The sequence below is a fragment of the Mauremys mutica genome, chromosome 22, assembly GCF_020497125.1.
Source record: "Mauremys mutica isolate MM-2020 ecotype Southern chromosome 22, ASM2049712v1, whole genome shotgun sequence".
In the NCBI taxonomy this organism is placed as follows: Eukaryota; Metazoa; Chordata; order Testudines; family Geoemydidae; genus Mauremys; species Mauremys mutica.
Window position 1 is genome coordinate 3,601,427 of NC_059093.1, and position 21,930 is coordinate 3,623,356.

At 40.6% G+C, this 21,930-nt stretch overlaps 1 protein-coding gene and 1 long non-coding RNA gene across 6 annotated transcripts in view; one reads left to right on the plus strand and one right to left on the minus strand.

Annotated features, from left to right (window-relative positions):
* CADM1 (cell adhesion molecule 1) overlaps positions 1-21,930 on the plus strand; it is a 288,701-nt gene that overhangs the window by 142,421 nt on the left and 124,350 nt on the right. The gene's annotated exons all lie outside the window — the stretch shown is intronic.
* Positions 96-7,245, minus strand: LOC123354806. Its single transcript, XR_006574891.1, has 3 exons — positions 7,148-7,245; positions 1,034-1,185; positions 96-233 (listed from the first exon to the last, which is right to left on the minus strand). It is a non-coding gene; the product is annotated as an uncharacterized LOC123354806 (long non-coding RNA).

Sequence of the window (21,930 nt, forward strand, 5' to 3'; positions counted from 1 at the left end):
AAATTTTGCATTCTGACATCAGTGGATGCTGCTATTGAGCAGAATTCTAATACATATCTTGGTGCTCTTTAAGAAATGGCAAGACTCAAGCTATTTATAATTAGAGGCCTCTTGTTTTGTGTTTGGTGGTGCTCACTCCTGATATCAATTTGCATTTCAAGATGCATGGTCACTGTGGGTTTCTTGTTCTCTGGTGTCTTATGGATTTTTGAGGGACTTTGTCAACTTGAAACCTAGATGATTTAAAAAAAAAACACGAGTTAAAAGCATTTTCAGGTATTTTCACTGCCCCCGAGGCTCCCTGCAGTTTGAAAACAACATTCTCTTTTCCTGTTGGTATGTGTGAGACCAATACACAGGGAAAATAATTATACAGGGGAAAGAGTGAAAGTGAGTCCAGGTATAATTCTGTCAGATGTGCACAGTAAGCAAGCTGGGGAAAAAATTGTTCCTAGTCTTTGTTACCTGAATCCTATGTGGTGGGGTTTTTAACAGAAGTAAAAAAATATTTTCTGGGAGAAATGTGACTTTTCTTTAAAGCTCTTGATGTCCCTGTAAGTTGCTTGAAATACAATTTGATTCTTTAATTTTCTACCTTAGCTAAATATCTGTCTTAACGTAAGTCCAGGATAAGTATTAACTGTAAAAACTGATACTCTGGGTAGGACTTAGTGTTCATGACGCATTCTGATAAGCTGACGTTCCTATTGTTCCAGCTGTACTGAGGCTGCTATTAGTGCATTTCAATTGTACATTTTTATAGCAGTCTGTCTTCCAGCAATCAAAACATGAGCGTCGTTGTATTGGGAGTCAGAATATGGAACTTCTGGTTAGGCTGCGCTTAAAGGGGGTGGCAGGGACGGACGGAAGAAGTGTTAAACTGATGAGAGTGCTCATCTGTTGTGTCTAGTTTTTGTGTATTTTGCTCATGGGAAGGAAAGTTCTGTTTGAGCTGTCCAAAGTAAAATGCTCTTATTTATTATCGGACTGTAAGGATAATGCAATAATAATAATAATAAATGCTGATGTGTACATTTAAAAATCCTTATTTTGTTATTGTAGTCCTCTTCTCTGCCTTTTGTATGATGGTCAGCTTTAACTGTAAGCTCTTTGGGGCAGGAACCATGTCTTCCTCTCTGTTTTGCCCATAGTTCAGGACATGTAATCCTGACTGAGGCCTCTGACCTAGAAATAAAAGTTCATGTTTAAAATTTTTACATTGCAAATTGCCATGTTAAAAACACAGTTTAAGTATTATTTCTCAGCTGATAAGGAAATCGCATGTTATATCCTTCTGCCAGATGTTAACCCTTCCAGCTTGGGTGTCTACTTATGCCCTTGTATGGTTTTCATCAGGGAGACTGACCGGAGTCGTTATTCCTGTCTGTTTTAACTAAGATTTTTCTTGCAACATGCTAACATGAACTTTCACCCTCCAAGAGCGGGGAGGAGAGGGAAAGGGACAAGAAACCAGGATGGTTTCCTGCTCATACAGAACATGTGCACTGGGACACTTGTGAGTGTAGGAGCTATGTGGCTAGGAACCTTGCATCAAAGCTGCAGCCACTGCATCCACTGAAAAGACACCTTGTGTCACTTCTACTTCCTTACCTACAGCGTAAGTTGCAAGTTGGAACCAGTGGAAAGTTATATTGAAAGGAACTGATGTGAGCAGTGAATCAATGCACCCTCCCTCCCCCCATAAACAAGTATTAACAGGACACAGATGGCAGGCTGAATTGGATGCAATAGAAGGTTGAATTTATCAATGGCCTGATTCAGCTGTTTTGTGCACCACTTAATCCTATGCCAGTAGCAATCTAGCACAGCTACAGAATATGCAAGGAGCAGCATATCACCTTCCTTTGAGGGACAAAGACGCCAGGGTAGTCTTCTGGGTTAGACATGTTGTCCAGCAAACCAAAAGGGCTGGCAGGAAGGCTTTTAGAAAGGGAGACAGAGGGTGGCTGGGAATTGCTCCAGGCCCATGGCATAGTTCTACATGTACCAGGGTTTGTTTGAATCCAACCCAGGTTTTCCCTAGCAGACATCCCATCCCCCTCATACTCCAGAGAAGGTCACCTTTCTGCAAAACAATGAAGAGTTGTCAGAAGTAAGAATGTGTAGAGTGGGACACCCTCTCTGATTTGATCTGTTAAGTTTCCCAGTATCAACTCCAGTGAGTTGAAGGAAAAAAGGAAATCATACTCTTTGGCACAGAAGAATTTATGCAATACATAAAGGTCTTCTGCTATAAAAGCACCCTAGAGATGTGCATGATGGACTTCATGCCCCATTTCATAGCAAGGTGTGGAATCCTCTGCACGTGGTGCAAAATGTCCCCTCCATTTTGTTTTGCAGGAAATAAATGTGCAGACTTTGTAAATTTGCTTAAATAAACACCTCGGCCTTCAATTGGATGTGGTAAAAGTGGCCTGTGTACTTGTCTAGAGTGGTTTCTTCACTTTCACCATGTCCCATGAAAGAAGCTAAAGTTGCAAGTCAAACACTAAATGGCCATGAAGAACTTATACAACCATGCAGTGAAAAGATCCCTTGCTTTCTTTTTCTGGAGACTCTGATGGCATGTACTGGTAAGTAGACTCGGCTGTGGGCCTGCCCAACCTGAGCTCTGTGCTCGTTAACTAGCAGTGCGCTTTCTTGTGTGCTGTCGTGGCCTTTTATGCTAAGAACAAGTGACCATTATGTACATTTTTAAATTTGTCCTTTTGACTTTTACACTTAAGTTTTTGGTATTTTTTTTTAAATGCAACAATTAGTGAACCTTGTATTCAAAATTTAGGGGCGGTTGTCAGTGCTAAGATTCTGTGAAAGTTGCAGAACTTCCTATGTTTTATATAGAATCTGTTCGTTTGTTTTAAAAAGGCTCATAAAATTACTTTATAGTACCAGTTCTAACTAGGAGTAGAAAAGGAAAGTGATGTGTAAGGTTGCTCCTTACAGTTATGAAAATGCACCATTTCCCATTTGCTACAGCTCCCTGTTTATCTCCAGTCTCTGCCATGGCACAAACAAATTGACATAATTTGGCACAGTAGGGAAGCTGTCTATAAATGACTACCAGAAGCAGGCTTGAGACCACGTGATTGATGTTGTTTTGGGTTGAACTCAAAAGTTGAACCCAACTTTCCAGATGTGGGATATCAGTACAGATGCTCCCCGACTTAAACAAGCCTTCCGTTCCAGAACGCCTTGCGTAATTCGAATTTTGCATAAGTCAAAATGTATACCCGACCATTATGCACCCCCCCATCTCCCCCCCAAAAAACTCCACCCTCTTCTTTCTAGCTTATGGAACTTTTTCTGTAAGTGCAGATTTGCGTAAGTCGGATTTGCGTAACCTGGGGCGTCTGTACCCTAAACTACTGAGCCAGCTACAAATCCAACTTCCTGTGCTTCAGTTCTTCCTCTTTTGCTTAACAACTGGCGGCTGCTGCTGCTGAAATAACAAAGTACTGGGTCAGAATGTCTTCGTAGAAATGTGATCTCGTGGATGACACATGGGGAGAGGGACTTGGGAGATCTAGGTTCTGCTCCTAGCTATTCCATGGAGTTTCTATATGAGCTTGTTGTTTCATTTAATTAAATTTTGTGCTTGTTTCTTCCTCATGCATCTTAAAGAAGAAAGGAGTTTGGTGATAATCATAGAAATGAGAATATTGTGAGATTTGCTAAAACTTGTAAATCATTTGAGAGCCTCATAGGGAAGATGCTATAGAAAAATGCAAATCATTTATAAATTGCAGTCTGTGGGTGGGACTTTTAATAGCTCCTAAGGCGATTCGGTGTCCAATTTTAATTGAAAATTAATGAGAATATGGGAGTTGGATCTTTACTCTCTTAGATACTTCTGAAAATTTCACCATGTCTTAAAACTGTATGTTAAATCTGCTTCTGTTTGTCTGGTTTGATGAGATGATAGGGTTTTACAGTTAATGTTTTCCTTTACCCAAAATAAACTTTTTTCATTAAACTTCAGTAATCTGTTTGGAGGTGAGAATAAATACAGTAAAAGCTTTATCTGGCATGCTAGGGGAACGGGGCCGGGGGGGGGGAGAGTTTATGTCCGGGAGGGGGCTCAGGGCTAGATGTGGGGGCAGGGCACAGTCTCTGGGAGGGAGTTTGGGTGCAGGAGGGGACTCAGGGCAGGGGGCTGGGGAAGGGTTTTGGGGCACCGTATCTGGGCGGCGCTCACATCGGGGGCTCCCTGCAAGAGGTAACATGTCCCTGCTGCTCCCAGGTAGAGGTGCGGCCAGGTGGCTCTGCATGCAGCCTCTGGCCGCAGGCACCGCCCCCACAGCTCCCATTGTCCGTGATTCCTGGCCAATGGGAGCTATGGAGCCCCCGTGTCCATTCCTCCACCTATGAGAAGCAGGGACATGTCGCTGCTTCTGGAGAGCCATGTGGAGCCAGGGTAGGGAGGATGCCTGCCCTGTGCCACCCAGACTTTTAATGGATATCAGAAATGCTGGTTTCTAGAGCTTTCTGGTTGGTAAAGTGCTGGATAACATAGCTTTGACTGTATTAGGACATAAGAATAAAGAGTGTACTTAAGAGGGGATGGGTGACATGTCATTACCATTCATATTAGTTTGTATTGGCTGAAAGGATAAAAGGAGAAACAAGAATATTGACTTAAATTATTGAATATTGAATTAATATTTTTTTTGCAAAGGGCTTTTAATGTAACTCCTAACTGTAAATAGTTTCAGTTCAAGGTGGCCTAGAAAGTTCTCAGTATGTTGCAGAAGGTATGTATTGCACACAACTGATTAACTTTTCAGTATTGCTAATATCTTGATGTTGGGGAAAGCTTTGTGGAGTTGCTCTTAGAATGAAACTTGGTGTCCCTTCTCCCCCCTCCCCAGCACATTCTTCAGCCAGTGGATTAACTTGCATCATGTTACACAATATGCTCCAATTCTATTGATGGCTAGAATCCCAATAGTGCACATAGATTCTTGACTCTATATTTGACTTGCAAACCTTTCTCTGGAAGCTGAGCAACCCAGTTATCTTTCCAAAATGAAATGCTCATGCTTTTTAATAGGGTGAAAGTTCTTGCATACAAAAGCATTGTAGCATCTTGTCCTGTTGCTTATATCTGTGGTCTTTCAGCACGAAAATACTTCACAGCTGGATGTAGTGCTGTATGAAATAATCGCTAAACGCCAAAGGAGGGAGAGGCAAAGTGCTGAATAAATGTTTCATGGAAACAAGGGAAATAAGATACAGTATATAGGATACGGCACCATTTATTGTATTGAAAAGAGGAAACAATACAAGGATCAAAGTCTATCTTTGGATGCAAACATCCAAGAGCAGAGTATGGTCCCACGAGGTGGTCTTTTCCGTCTACATTATTAAAGGTTTCGTTGTGTATGTGTTATCCTTGTTTACTCATTTCAAAGGAAATGGAGTAATTCAAAAAGTAGAAACTACCTCTTAAGCGGTACTGATGGAAACGGTTACTATTCTAAATCCAAACTTCATTAAGTATGTGAAGGTAACTGGTGCTGTTGAGCAATGAGTCCTGATTTTAGCCTGCATTTCCCCAGGGGATAGCGAGAGCTGACAGATGACTAGGATGCACATTTTCATTGTCGTCCCAGTAAGCAATATGCAGGCAAGAGATAAAGCAGAAATGTACATACTTCTGGCTTAAAGCTGCCCAGACAAGATGTTCAGGAACTATTTGCAATGAAATGGAGATACGTATAGTATGTACAAGAAGAGATGTGATAGCAGAATGAAGACTACTCATCTGCAAATAGGAGAAGCCAGATTAAATCAGTGGAAATAGAAAGGATTTAAAATGTCTTTCGTATGAATTTTTGATTGTTTTGCTTAATATATACTGTTTAGATCTTTTTTAATGCAACAGCATGATGCTAAGTTTCCTTGACATTCTAGCTGTGCATTACTCTCTCTCACTGCATAAATCGATCATAGCTACTTCGCTATGTGGGGTATTGATGGACAACTTAAATACTTCTCATTTAAAAAAGAGAAGCATGCACTCTACAAGTTAGAGATCAGCTTCTCATGGAGGAACAATAATGAATAAAAAGTACATTACCCAAATTAAACTCTTACATTGCCTGTAGGTCTGTAACTATAGACTTGGCTATATGAATTTCGTTACACTATAGCAGAATCCTGTTAATGAAGGACTCTTGCAGAAAATATTCATGGATTTAAGGGTTTATAAGTGAGGAGATGAACATTGTTGCTGCTGTTCTGATTGAAACACTTAACTGTTCCTCCTTCTTCACTCCTTTCACCTGGCCAAAAATGTAAGCATGAGTCTTTAAACCGTTAGGAAACCAGGCCTGTGAGGTTTTTTCCCTAAGATAAAGACCTAAAATTAGGCACCTGAATAAATGGCCTGATTTTCAAAAGTAATGTGCACCCAGCGGCTCCCACTGAGATCAGAGGGAAATGTTGGGAATGCAGTACTTTTGAAAATCAAGCCACCTATTTATGAAAATCTTGGCCACGGGACTTTAAATATGCTATCTGGTTCTACAGTCAGGACAGCCAAACCAATTTTATTGGTAATGGAATTTATGTATTCTTTAGTAAGAGATGATTGTCCTTCGAGCTTACATATTCTAGAAAACGGCCCAAATTCAGCCCTGAAGTCACAATTCCATTGGCTTTTGAGGGTTTGGACCTGTTTATATTGGCGCTAAATTGAGCCTAATATCCTCTGTAAATGAGAGGGGCATCATTAAGTCAGGTCCTAGAACCTCTTGAGTTCTATACTAAATAGACGGATTATGATTGCCAGTTGGAGTACAAGCACCGGTATACTTCTGAATAACCACGTGATGCAGAGCCTTCAATCTGGACTGGCTAATAATGGCTGCCAGTTAATGAAATTATAGGAGTGAACATTTTTTATGCTTGAAAGAGTCATATAATTATTTTGGTCATCAGATGTCTATAACCAACTAAAGTATAGGAAATAGATAAATAGGTAAGGCACCAGTGGTGCATCAGTAACAGTGCAACATGCTGATTGGAAAAGACAAGCCTGCTTCAGCAAAATATTTTGTAATTTAAATCTGATTTGATCAAAGGACTCTAGAATGGCTCGTGCAGAAATCAAGTGCTGGCTTACTCAGCTCTCTAGTCTAGTGAACCGTTGGAGAGGGCAGCTTTGCTCATCCAATAACTTGAAAAAGAGATGCTAATTCCATATGAAAGTTTTTCCATTTCTACAGTTACTTCAGTTGAACGTAAAAGAACCCCAGTTCCATTGTGGTTGCCCAAGGTTCTATTTCTCCTTCGTCTCCTTGTGCTATGACTCTCCAAGGTGTGAGCATCAGAATGTGAACATAAGAAGCGGAGACCAAAATGAGAGACAACCAAATCTCCGAAGGATTTAGGCTAGTAAGAGCACAAATGAATAGGGATTCTTAAGGGCACAGATGAGGTTACTTTAATTAAATACACATGGAGGGGAAAAATGGGGCTACTTACTCTCTCCTCTCCCTCTGAGCAACAGCTGTCGCAGTGTTATACTTAGACATCAAGGGTCCCTGTCTTTGGCCAGATCCCGTCTGATGAACTGGGATGCAGCTTCCTGAGCTCAGCATGCGTTGCAGCTGGCTCATCCCTTGGAGGAAGACTTGAGGTAAAAGGGAAAATTGCAAAGGCTTGAAAGAGCTGCACTTTCACAGTGGTTATTCAGTGAATTTACAGCCTTCCCCTCATTTGTCTTCACCTGTGCAGTTACACTGGATTCTTGTCCAGTTGAACTGTTTGTCAGCCACACTGGGATTATGTCTACATTGAGATAGGGGTGTGATTTCCCTGCTCATGTACACATACTCCTTGAGCTAGCGTGAGTATAAATAGCAATGTAGCTGTAGTAGTGGTCGTGGAGGCACAGCTGAGTACCTCCGTTGCTGCAACCAGCGCTAACATGGCTACACTATTATTTATATTTGGGCTCGCTCGCCTGGAGCTAGTGCAATATGCGTTCATGAGCTGGGGAATCGCACCCCTAGCTCGTAGTGTAGACATAGCCTGAGACCTTCAGTGCTCAGTTTTAAATTGGCTTCCATTAACTAGGGCGTACTACAAGGTTCACATTTGCATCATATTAACTTTGTGTGTGTGTGTGTGCGCGCAAAAAGCGAGTAACTACAAAATCGGATGAGTCATTTATGTGTGCCACGGTCATATCTTTCCGTCAAGAAAACCACCATTCAATTAGCTTTAGCATAGTGTGTTTCAATCAAAGTATTTGATCCTTGTTTCTGCAAGATAATCCGAAGAATTTCTTACATTGAGAATAGAAGGCCATGATGGATTTAATTCATAAAGGGAAGCAGCCGTAAGGAATGTAAATGTAAGAGTCAGATAAGGTAGGATTTCCTAGTTGCTATGGCAACCCTTGGGTCATGAGCCTGAGAAAATATAAAGTAAGTCCTGAAGCTGTGAAGATGATTATAAAATTTAACTGTCATTCTTCATTTAGAGTTTATAGCAAACATTATTTACTTAAGTTTATCTGCAGGCAGACAAGGATCCTCTCCCCCCTCTGAATCCCCGCCCCCCGCCCTGTGCCTCCTTACCCCCCCCGACCTTTTTAAATCTGAGGCTTGGATCACAAAGGAATATATGTTGTGCGTGTCTGACATTTATACCCTGAATCCTGCATTTATTATTCTAACCAGGCAATTTGTACTTAATATTCAAGTAGATTTGGTCATTGTCCTGTAGAAACGAAAGGTTTTATCTCTCGCATCCATAATGAAAGCCTTCGTAATGCAGCTTCTCGCAGAGTAATTTTACAAAAGCAGTACACTTTTCACTGTACTGAAAAGGCGGGTGGGGTAAATAGGGATTTCACACTAGTATTGTACAGTTACCATTGCATTCTCTTGCTGGAGTACAGAGTTTTGGCTTGTACATGGAGGAAATTTACAACCCTAATTATTTGATCTGTAGGCCTACCAGTCTAAGCTTGCAGGGTAGTTGTTTTCTGCAGGCAGGCGAGGACAAAAAGCAATCTGCAACCCCTGCATTCTCCGTAGAGCATTTTCACTTAGTTTGGCTTTGGTTCCAGCAACAAAAATTTAAGTTTATTCGTCTGTTGCTGTCTCTTAGTTACAGCTGGTGGATGGTTCCTTCTGTAACCCGTATATGCTTTATATTGTGGATACTTGATCACCATTTCTAACTGGGATTGAGAAGGGCATAGAACATTTTATGGGTCCCTCTGTCAGCTATTGACATTCTCAGGATTAAATTTTCAGGTAGCTAAGCATCACATGCTTTTTAAAAGTCCCTGTAACCCATGCCATATCAACCATTTATGCATAGTAACTTCAACTGGTCTAGCAGGGTTTAGAAGCACTGTTAACTAGTTTTGGTTTTTTAAATTAGTGAAGTTAAAAAAAATGCAGTCTTAGTGCCTGCTGTGTAAAGCAGGGGTTCTCAAACTGGGGGTCGGGACCCCTCAGGGGCTCGCAAGGTTTTTACATGGGGGTCACGAGCTGTGAGCATCCATCCCAAATCCTGCTTTGCCTCTGGCATTCATAATGATGTTAAATATATAATTTTGTCAGAGGGGGTCGCACTCAGAGACTTGCTATGTGAAAGGGGTCACCAGGAAAAAAGTTTGAGAGAGCCACTGGTGTAAAGGGAGCTTTTTAAACTAGTGTGTGTGGATACATAATGTTCGGGGGGTGCACAAGCACACTCCCCTGCTGATGTATAAGGGTCTTTCAGCAAGTTAGAAACTGGCTATAAAGAGGAATAGTAAAACCAACTATACATAGTGCTGTCAGCTGCAGAAAGTCAGTACACTTGTAAAGCAGGACAGTGGTAGTCATTTTGTTTTTCATGTAGTTACAATAAGCACAATATTTTCAGACAGAACCAAGATTTTAAAGTTTGGAACTGTAAAACAATAAATTGGTGGCATCCATTTAACTTGGTCCTTTGTTCTTTGTTTTGATCATTTAATATACTGTATTGACTCGCTTAAAAAAACAAAACAAAACAAACAACCCTCCCTTTTAGATGTCTTTAAGGACGAGCTGTCTCTAGGTTTTAGAGCCAGGATCTTTAGTCCAAATTAATTTAAAATAAAATGCTGCCCCTCTTCCCCTAGAAATATCATCCCAAATCTTAGCACAGATTATTCACTGCAGTCAGACATTCATCTATTTCTACACACTCTCGAAAATAAAAATAACTTGAATCATCTTGTTTTAATTTGAGGTCTGCATACACCAAAAGCCCATTAAGGCATTGTCCTGAATTGCTGAACTTAAGCAAAGCGAGAGATTTATTTATAAGTAAATCCCATAATTTCCGTCAATACAATGTATTTTATCGCTATGGCCTTAATCCTGTAATGAACTCCATGCAGGCAGATCCCATTGACCACACACAACTTCTTGCAGGGTCAGGGCGAATGGTTGCAAAATGAAATGCTTATTGTGGAAACACTGTAGATTAAGAGTAAAAGCATGAAGGAAAAACACACTCACTGCCTTTTCTAGGTAAACAGCTGTACTATTTGAGAAGAGCTAGGCCAAGCAGGATGCAGACTAAAAAATGTCATTTATTATAATGGTATGGGTGTTCGCTCCTTATAACCCAGGATCTATAGTTCCTCAACTCTGTCTGTTTTCTTTTTATGTCTGACACACTGTATTTATTTGACTGCTTATTTCATTCATTATATTACTGAAATTGTAAGTAAAACTAAGCACCCCCTTCCAAATCAATGAAACAGAAATGTTTGAGGATCAAGAAAGAATTAATTAATTTGAAAAGGAGAAAACTGTGTTAAAAGTCATTGTTGTGTGAGGTAGCAAGGAGGCGTACCTGCCTGGCCCATCTGCTACCAGATGGATCACTTCCTGCACTTCAAAGTTTTATAAGGGAGATCTCCGTAAAGAGCTGTTCACAGCCTCTCACACCACAGTAGTAGCTACTTCACTGAGAGGCCTGGATCTGAGATGTATTAGGTTATTACTCTAAGATCTCTGAATGTATTCACTTGACACTGCTAGCTGGATGTGATCACCAGCAGAGACAATCTCTCAAGTCTTATATGTCTTTGTTCATCCTTTTAGTTTTCTTATGGTTCTTCTTAGTCCCAGCAACCCTGAATTCATCTGTACAAGCAGGCTTTGCCAACAGGACAATCTCTTTCTACTTGCATGCTAAGTTTATGCATTTCTTCTCTATCATCCAGGAATCTGTTCAAAAGAGAATTTCCCCCTTCCAATGAACAGTTGACGTAGGTCCTTATATTGTTGTATTCAGTTGCTGGCGTGCAGGATATTGTTTAATGCATGTGATAGCACTGCTGTGGAATTCTGAGAGAGGCTCATTCAAAGACCATTGTCATGCACCTGTCTTGACTTTTTTTAAGGTTACACTTTTAGGATTCCAAAATCTGGCTTTAACAGAGAAAATACTTCCGCTCCCTCCATCAGTAGGAAAGGAAATGTCCCAGAGACCATATTATTTTTCCAAATTTTCAACTTTATCAGAAATTTTTCCTCCTGATTCGTCCAAAGCTAAAGTTAGTTCTGCCAGGGAAACCCAGTGAAACTGATCAGATGAGCCAGCTGCTTCCATTTGCAGACATTATTTCCCCTTACTTACCAGCTCTCCTGCCCTGCCTGATGCTCTGGATCCTGCCTGCAGCCATTGCTAGCTCCCCACCCGAGCAAATTCTATTGCTCCCATCCCGCTCCATGCCCCGACCAGCCCAGCTTCTCTAGCACACGTGCAGCCTGAGTACCATGATCCTGCTTTTGAGACTTCCTAGCGTCGGTTGCAACATGTTCTCCCTCTCCACTTTTTGGTGGACCACAGGAGTGTCATCAAAACTGAGCAGCTGCTTTTGGAGTTGAGCAGCAAATTCTGTGTGTCTGAAAAATTGGCGTTGCCCCTTCCATTGACAGTAAGAAGGCAGGGTACCGAGGGGAAGGGGTCAGCAGGTCCACTGCTCAAGCGGCTGCATCCTGTGATGAACCTCCCAGTGGCTTGCCAAAGGGGGCCACCCAAGGGAGTCCAGTGGGAATGAGTTGCTTAGGCTTAGTAAGTGCCTTGCTGGAATGTGTCAGTGGTTGGAGAAGAGGGGAGGCATAGCAGCTGACGAGAGGCCAGGGAGCATAGATAGGAGATGTGGGCAGTGAGGGACGTAGTGTGTGCCTGTCTAGTTCTGCTCCCTCTGCATGTGATCATATCCCCCATCCATCCAGGCTCCCATTCATCATCTCCATCTCATACCACTTCTGAAACCCAGCAGCTCATCCTCGCTCCCGGCTTCCTCAAATCTGTTAGAGCAGGGTTTCCTACTCACAAACCACAGGAAGTTCATTCCAAGGAGCGCTTGCCAGTGTAGGAACGCTGCAAAGTCCTTATCTCTTCGCCTTGAAGAGACCCTGCAGCTTCACAACAAACTCGCCTTTGATTCTGCTCATCATGTACCCATGCCATTTTTTATACTTCCACTAAACTCTGATCTCTACTTACCCACGCACAAATTAAGTGTATCTTATCAATTATCTGTCTTGCTGAGGTCAGAGATAGGCTTTTGTCTGTGTCATTTTGATAAATTGGATGAGTGCATTAAGTGAGTGTGCTGGGAAGCTAAGGTGTCTGAGTATACTTGGGTATTGTGGTAAACGGGTGGAAATGTGTGCGATGAGGTTAGCGTGAATGCTTATGTTGGCCAGCTTGGGGTCTTCCTTGATTTTTAGGTATCCCATTGCCAAGAAGTGCAGTTAAACAACTTTAACGATATGTTAGTTTACAAATTTGTTTTTGGGACTGAAGAGAGAGAGAGGGTGGAATGCAAGGGAGACTGGAAGAGAAGTATCTAATCACAAGACTTTATCACACACTTTACAGCACTTGAGACCCCCAAGTGTTTGAAGTAAATCCTCCTAGCCTAACTAGGGATGAACTAAGTAGCATGTTTGTGTACTTTTTCAGGATGATAGAATAACTTCATTTGATATGTTCTGGTTGCAATTGTAATTTCTATATAGTTAGTCTAGTTTGTGTAAACTGTGTTATTTGAGATGGCCAAGGATAGAAATGCCAAACTGTCCCCTACAGTGTATACTATTCATTGCAAACTGGCTCATTGACCAGGTAAGAGCTTCCTTCTGTGTTCTTGTTGAGGATACCTGAGCTACTGTATAAGAGTTGTGGTTTTGTTTTGTTTTGTTTTTAGCATACTTTTAGGCCTAGGTGAGGGCATTGCATATTGGCACATTTATCTTCTAGTATTTTGAGTTGTACCTTTACAAGAGTGTGGGACAACTGGGTAGCCTTGATTTAGGGGAAAGTCTGTTGATGTGTGTCTGGGATTCCTAGGCCACCAAAAATAAGTTTACAGTCTGCAAGGATTTGCTATCTTGCAATCTTAAACTAATATTGCAAACCCCATGTTGTTTTATACTGCAAACTTTCAAAATATCTGAATACTTAACACTTATTCCAAGCAATTACCCTAAATACCAGATGTAAAGAAAATAATTTGTTTTTAAAATAGCCTGAGCAAATCCCCAATAGAAAAACTATCAAATACCAAATAATCCAAGGGGTCTCATGTCTACACCTGTTTGAAAAACATGGTGTAGGTGTGTAGGATACTGTTGTTAAAGCTTGCAATTATTTTCAAAATCCTGGGGAAAAAAATCTTTACTTGCAAGAACTCATTTTTAGAAACATGCACTCAGTATGAGAGCAGCTCAGATATTTTTCCTTTTAGATCAATTGCCGTGTTTCAGTTTCCCTATTTATAGCCTAATTTTGGCTGGATAAAGTGAAAACTGTTACATTTGCCTGTATAATACACTTAAAGTAGCTAATCTGAAATAGCAGTTTCAATCAGAAGGGAATTTTGACTGCTTTTATAGAAATATTACTCTAAAACATGTTTCCCGTTTGGCTGATTTAGATTCCTTGAACACACTTTGTAAATGTTGAAATGTGAAACCAAATGTGTTTCTGTCTATCTTTTTAAAAACGTTTCAAATTCAAGACAGAGGATTCTGTTTCCATCTTCATATCAATGAGAAAAAAAAACGTTTTAAGGGGGAAAATAGTGGCTCACGTGTCAGTGCTCTGTATCACCTCTATCAGAAAGAATGATTACTGTATTGATGGTGACTTCTAAGGCCATCTCACACTTGCTTCTGCTCAATAAGGTGCTATAATGCAGTCCACACTCAAGAAAAATAGGTCAAACTGCAAAATTGTGGGTATAGAATACTGAATTACCAAAAAAACTTAAGTCTTAGGTGGACAGGCCCTCCATGAGCTATTTCTACATTCTAAACAAAATTTAAAAACTGTTCATAGAGACTTCATATATATTTATGCACTGAGCCTCTTTTTTTTGCTCATTTAGGCATCATTATTTTTACAGCACCAGGGGCTGCCATTTATTATGTTTAAAGAATGCACATCTTTGGTATCTGTCAAACCTAGCTGTTACATAGAATGTAGAAAGTAAACGCATGGACTTTTTGAGATAAATTCCCTCAAGGCTGAAAGCAAAGTTAGTTTTCTCTGTAAACAGATAAGAGTATAGGCCCTGACTCAGTATAGGCGCCTAAGCGTATGCCTAACTTTAAGCATGCGAAGATGGGTGAGGTGAACAGATATTACCTCACCCACGTTGTCTCATCCTGGGACCAACATGGCTCCAACAATGCATATAAGTTTAAGTATGTGAGTTACTCCAGTGACTTCAGTGGGAAAACTTGCTGAATTGGGACTACAATCAGTGCTAACAAGGTGCAAAACACCTAAGCATAGAAGGGAAACTCGTTAATTTTTTATTTGGTATCTGATCAGCAGCACTCCTTGAGCCTTGCAATTGCTCTGAATTGCTTGAAAAGTTAGGTTCGCTGTCCTTACCTTTAGTTAGAGATAGAAAATATTTTTTGAAAGAGCATAAGAGTTAAAAGCGACAGAGTCCTGTGGCATCTTATACACTAACAGATGTATTGGAGCATAAGCTTTCGTGGGTGAATACCCACTTCGTCAGATTCATGTAATGAGTTAATTAACTCTGGAAAGAGACGAGACATGAGCTAAGTGTCGCGGCTCTTTTAAATACATCCGACAAGTGCCCTTATGATGTCTGCTTACTATTAGTATTCTGAACTAGTCTGACCTGACAGGATTCAGGTAACTTAAGTTTTTTGTATAATACGAAGATTTCAAGCGGTGTGCAGGAAACTGTTCATGTAAATCCAATCCAGGAATAGCTGCTGTCTCTCAGACTGACAGATATATGCCATTCTCTTCATTTGGCATGTGTTGTCTGTGATACGAGGCTATGAGAGTTGGCAGCAGGCCCGTGGTGTTGGGTGTCAGACTAAGAAACATTCTGAGAAGTGTTTTCCAGACTGACACCGAGTTACTTAAAAGCATTGAGTTGTTAATAATAATAAATTAATAATGGTAAAGATATGGGTGGCAGAGTCGTTGGATTGTACAACTAAGCCAGAATTCTTAAAGCAGGCATGTTTCTTTTGGTGATCTAGGTTTTCCGATGTTGCTTTCTCCTTCTCTTTAATATGTACGAGAGTAATGTATTGGCTTAGTGAGCTACTTTGCACAGTTGTCATTGCTCCTGTGGTAGAGATCAATAATTCATGAACATATGGAACTATACTTGCTTGCTAGATGAGGCGACTTGTTGACTCCAGGAGAGTGTTTTATTAGCTAGAGTGGTCCATCTGCTTTTGAAATTGTAATTAAGATATGCATTTCCCTTTGACCAAAGAAGTGGAAAAGGTGTTAGAGATATTGCGGTGAGGTTAGTTACTCAGCTGCCAGCTCCTTCCCCAGAACCCAAAAAAGCAAGACTTGGCAAATGTGATGTAAATACAAGCACCCTCATGCACCCTGCACACTGCCTTGAGCTTTAACGCTGTCACCGACAAATATTTAAACAATTTTCATTTCGATATCTTGATAAAACCTACATACCCTTGTGTAAGATGATGTAGTGAGAACTGTTAGTTTCCCATTTTTGGCAGTAAAAGGGATGCTGAATATTGTTACAAAATCTGTTTTGAGATGACTATAGAGGCTGTGTCAGGCCCATAACACATACGGCTGTATTTGTGGACTAATCAGCAACAAACTGACAATACCTTTGACTAGTTGTCAGTGGCTCTGTTTCTGTTGCCTTGTTTTTCTGTATAAAATTCCTGGTGGAGATGTGAGCAGACAGAAGCAATGATGGTTATCCAGGGCTTCATTATACCAATATCTATAAGGATCAAAGCAATCTTCTCGTATGGATCTTGTTCTTTATCGTGCAGTTGAACATCTGTCTGTCCGTCCACCTTCTGATTGCTTCACCTAGGTATCTGTGATCATAGGCATCTCTGTCAGTGCCACTCTGCCGTCTACCCTGGCTGATCACCGTTAATGTAGTCTGTTCCGTGGGGGATGTGTGTACTGTAGAAGACTTTATTATTAACGTATGCCTCATCGTTCCATGAGGAGTTAATTGACGGCTACATGTTTAGTGGAGCAGAAACCATTCTGCTGATTTCCCGCTATGGGAACGCATAGGAGAATGTGGAGTGGGGCGGAGGGGTGGGGCATGTTCGTTGGGTGAAAACAGATTCTTATTTGGTTGGAACCCTTGAGTGTGTTCACGAAGCTGTTTTCTGCTACAGTAAATGTGAGAGTGAGGGTGGGGTACCAATCAGTAGGCCAAGTAAGTCTGAGGTTCCTTGGGCACCACACAATTAAGGGTTTCAGGGCCTCATGTTGCAGGATTACAAGGTAGGAAGCATCTGCTTCAGCTTGGGGGGACTAATTGGTCTCCTTGATAACAGTCAAATCCCTTCTGAGCTCATTCAGTCTCTCCCTACCTCTGCCAGAGATTGTTCTATGTGCCGCGTCTAAGATACATTACAAAGTGTCTGGGGAATCGTACTGGTTTCAGTCACATGGTTGTAGTGCGTTTTCTCTTGTGTAGAGAGAAACACACGTACAGGTACTCGGAACTGAGCTCAGCTACAGTCATAATACCAGGCAGCTGCACTTTGCTGTAGAGCCCTGCTATAAGCCTTGTCTGACTCAAGGAAATGAAGAATCAGGGAGGCTTGCTTCAGTATTTACCCTCGCTGTCCTGACTTTTCTGCTCCCTTCTTGAATTACGTTTGCAAATAAACCCCAGCTTGGTGATCCAGTGGTAGTGCTCTGAATTGCCATGCAAGACCTGACCTCAATTCAAAGAGTCTACAAACCAAGCCACCCAGGAAAGGATTGTCCTTCCACAGCCATTTCTCCAAACGTAAAGGGTTAATGATGGTGTTAGCTAATTGGGAGTGTTCTTAGTATCCAGTTAGTCATAGAATTTAAGGCCGGGGGAAACACCGGATCATTAGTCTGGTGTATCACAGGCCACCAACACCCCACACACTAAACCCAGTAACCAAAATTAGACCAAGGGATTACAGCCCTTGGGAGACTGAACTATTATGCGCCACACGCAGAGAATAGCAGGGACTGAGGCTCACCAATCCCTGAGGCCCTGCAATGGCAGGGAATTGAGGTTTGGAGGAATACATTTAAGGACAGGGCTATGTACATTAGTATTTCTAACCAAGAAATGAAAATGGTGTGGAATCTGCTGCAGACATTTTAATTTCCTCTTGCTACAGACTCTAAGCAATAATTGCAATGCAGCAATAGGAAATGTGCTATGTACTGCTTGTGTAAGAAAGATGTAGTCCGTATAAATGTGTAACTCTTCGGAAAAGTTCACACTACCACTGGAAGACCATTGCTAGTTTGTACAAAGCTAGAAGATCCAATGTCTTTCTCATTGCCAGCATTGTAACTAATTCAAAATGGGTGCATGTGTGGGTTTCTTTCTTGCCAAATCATATTAAGCCTATTTCTAAATAAACTTTCTTCCTCAGTTAAATTGCAGGCTGTGATAATCTGTTCCTTTTGTTTCCCTGGTTGTTTCTTACTGCACAAAGAGAACAAGACCAAGATATTAAAAACCGAATGTCTTAATAGGTGTCTGTTTTTGCACATCCAGCTTGAGATACTTTAAATGGGTTTGGTGATGAACAATCACTCTTTGAAAGCAGCAAAGAATCCTGTGGCACCTTATAGACTAACAGACGTTTTGCAGCATGAACTTTCGTGGGTGAATGCCCACTTCGTCGGATGCATCCGAAAGCTCATGCTGCAAAACGTCTGTTAGTCTATAAGGTGCCACAGGATTCTTTGCTGCTTTTACAGAACCAGACTAACACGGCTACCTCTCTGATACAAATCACTCTTTGAAAATCCCCCCCCCCATATTGTCTCCCCCCCAAAAAACAATCAATCAAACAAGCAAACAAACAAAACCAAAGAAGAATTACAGTCAACTCTTAATTTCTACATGTTGAGCAATGACTTAGCAGCGCATTTCATAGAGCGTTCTGGCAGCAGAATTGTGATATTTTTAGCTCTCCTTCCAAGAACTTGCAAATAGACCTGGTCAAATAATTGAGTTTTTGCTTCAGTGGCTGAACTGAAACACTAGAAAAATTCATTGCAGGTTTACCCAAAATGATTTTTTTTTCTGTTTTTTTGTGAAAATTTAAAACAAACAATTTCATTGTCATGTTTTTACATTTTCTTAATTAAATTGGAATAAATTTTGAAACAAACTCTAGATGTTTTGTTTAGAAAATGTTGAGACAAAAACATTTACTTTTTTGAATTTTTACAGTTTTTTTTTAAGCTGAAACTATTCACCAAATTCAACCTGAATTCTCAGATAGGTTTGATTGATCTGAAATTACATTTTTTGGTAAATAAACTATTTCCTTGCAGTGCTAGCTACAAAAGTGCCACGCAAATGCCAGTTCTCACTTTCTGGTGATATTGTAAATAAGAACCGGGCAGCAGCATCTCCTGTAAAAGTAAACAAATTTGTTTGTCTTAATGATTGGCTGAACAAGAAGTAGGACTGAGTAGATTTGTAGGTGCTGAAGTTGTATGTTGTTTTTGAGTGCAGTTATGTAACACAAATAATCTATATTCGTAAATTGCATTTCCATGACAGAGATTGCACTATAGTACTTGTATGAGGTGAACTGAAAAATACTATTTCTTCCATTTTTTACAGTGCAAATATTTGTAATAAAAATACACATTTTGATTTCAATTACAACTAGAATACAATATATATGAAAATGTAGAAAAACATCCAAAATATTTATTAAATTTCAATTAGTATTCTATTGTTTAACAGTGCAATTAAAACTCTGATTAATCGTGATTAATTTTTGAGTTAATCACGTGAATTAACAGCGATTAATTGACAGCCCTAGTCTTTACCTTTACTCTCATCTGTAACTGAATCCTATTATGTGGATCCCTTTACATGATCTCCCTATGACACATGTTCTCTAACTCGCCAACGAAAAGATGGGCTGTGCTGGATTTAATGTTATCCAGTCCAAAAACTAATAAAGTAATCAGTCCACTAACATTTTATATGGAATATATAACAAAATGCATATGCATCTCAATAGCATATGTAGTAATATCCTTTGCAGTGAGGTTTAATTGATTAATGACAAAGTTGCTCTTTAACTAACTAGTTTCAACGAGTTCTTTTTCCCCTCATGATTCAGAGGGCTGGGGAGTTCTTTCTTCATCCCCTTGCCCCCCTCCCCCAAAAAGTTTAAGTATGGAACCTTTCAGTGGACTGTGAGCAGCGTATATTATGATTGTATCAAGACTGCATTTAATTTATAAAGAGGAAGGGAGGATAACACATGAGAGAGACAGAAATCTGCTGTTCTCTTTTTAAGTGAAAGGTCGTGTTACTGAGCACTGCAGGGTGGATTGAGAGAAATGAGCTCCTGTTTGCTAGGAATTAGAATGAGTCTATCTGATTTTTCCTTCACTTGTGACCTTTAAAGATGCAGCTTTTAGATTGATAAGCAGGTTGATGCTTTGAGTAACCCAATCCAGAATTTGTTTAATATAAAGACTATCTTTCAAACCCCATGGATATTACTTCCACAAAAAGGTTTCTTTCTATGAAACCTCTAGAGAAAGGAATGCACCGATTACATCTTATCTGTTAGACAAAAGAAAATTCAGAATGACTGTAAGTTTAAATTAGAAGAATGTTGAATTTGCTAAGGTATAAAATATTGTATGGAACTTCTTGCATCCTCTCATTAGAAGTCTTCAGGCTAGAATATTCTTTCCTAACCAGGAGCAAATTTTCCATGCCCTACCCTTCCAGGTCTACCTGCTTTGTTCTCTTTCCACTTCGTTTGCAGGCGTGAAGCATTCCTTTCCTATGGGACGATAGAATAGCTTGTCAAGATAACTTACTGTGTGCAGTGTACAGTGGAATGTTACTTAACAATCTTTTTGTCGATGATGTACAGCTGGAGGTGTTTGATGGCAGATCAAAGAACGCATGCAAGTTGAAAACACCTTACATACTGCATGAGTAAAACATTGATATGTTGCCTTTAGATTTCTTTGTTGTTCACTATAACAGTCTGCTACCCTGTATTGGTAGAGCAGGCTCTTTATAGCGCATCAAATTTCAAGCTTATCTGTACAGTTTTTGTGTCGTCTTGGGCACCTGTGGCCATATGATTAATTTGTGACTGGGTTCTTCACATCTTCCCTGACCCTTGTTCACAATTGCTTGATCTGCCTGCAGGGGGAGTTTTTCAGCGTACCGTTTGTAACCCCAGCTACCTAGTCACTCAGTCTGCTCAGAGATAGTTTCTCTCGAGCTCTCTCTGGCTCCTGGTGGGAGCTTTTTCCGGTGCATTATTTGTATGCACACACCCTGGACATTTTCTTGCTTGGTGCATCTAGAAGAGGGAGGATTTTTATTTATGTATTTATTTAAAGAAAGGAGCCTGCAGACTACTTTAACTTGAGTAGTGTGGCAGGACTAGCTGAGCATGGAAAGTCAACTTTATCCCTAAACAAGGTCCCTGCTGGTCAAGGTTGAAGTATGTTTGTGTGACAGTGGAAGAAGCGCTCCCTGGCACTTCCTGGGCTCTTCTTGTTCTGTTGTTCATACAAGGCTTGCCTTTCCAGGTCTAGTAATCCAATGTCTCACTAAATAGATCATTACGGAAGTGCTTTTGTCAGGTGCTGTCTCTTCAGACTGCTGTACTTGAGTTCCTGTACAGGGCAACAGCTTTCACATTTATTGTGCTGAATATTACCTATTCCGTTTGTACAGTCAGTTTACTCCTGTACTTGAAAATTATTACAGAAAATGTGCTCTACAAAATAAAAAGAAAAAACATGTTTATGAGGTAGCTAGAACATAAGAACGGTTGTACTGGGTCAGACCAAAGGTCCATCCAGCCCAGTATCCTGTCTACCGACAGTGGTCAATGCCAGGTGCCCCAGAGGGAGTGAACCTAACAGGTAATGATCAAGTGATCTCTCTCCTGCCATCCATCTCCACCCTCTGACAGAGTCTAGGGACACCATTCCTTACCCCATTCTGGCTAATAGCCATTAATGAACTTAACCTCCATGAATTTATCCAGTTCTCTTTTAAATGCTGTTATAGTCCTAGCCTTCACAGTAAGGAGGGTCCCTCCCAGTAATGCTCCTTCAGCTGCTGTATGCGCTTCTTTTCAACTACATTCTCTGCTGTCTTAGTTTAAATTCTAATTTGACTAGCTGTTCCAAATCTCACAAATGATTATTCAGAGACTTCATCTGAATCATTGCACGGACTTCCTAGGAGGGAGTATGAGTGCTGTCTCCTCTATGTCCTTTTTTGTTTCCATTTAATATTGGTGGATGTAGACATGAGAAGTAAATCTGAAGTAAAAACCTGCATCTCATCACTTGCAAATCTGTGCCCTTACC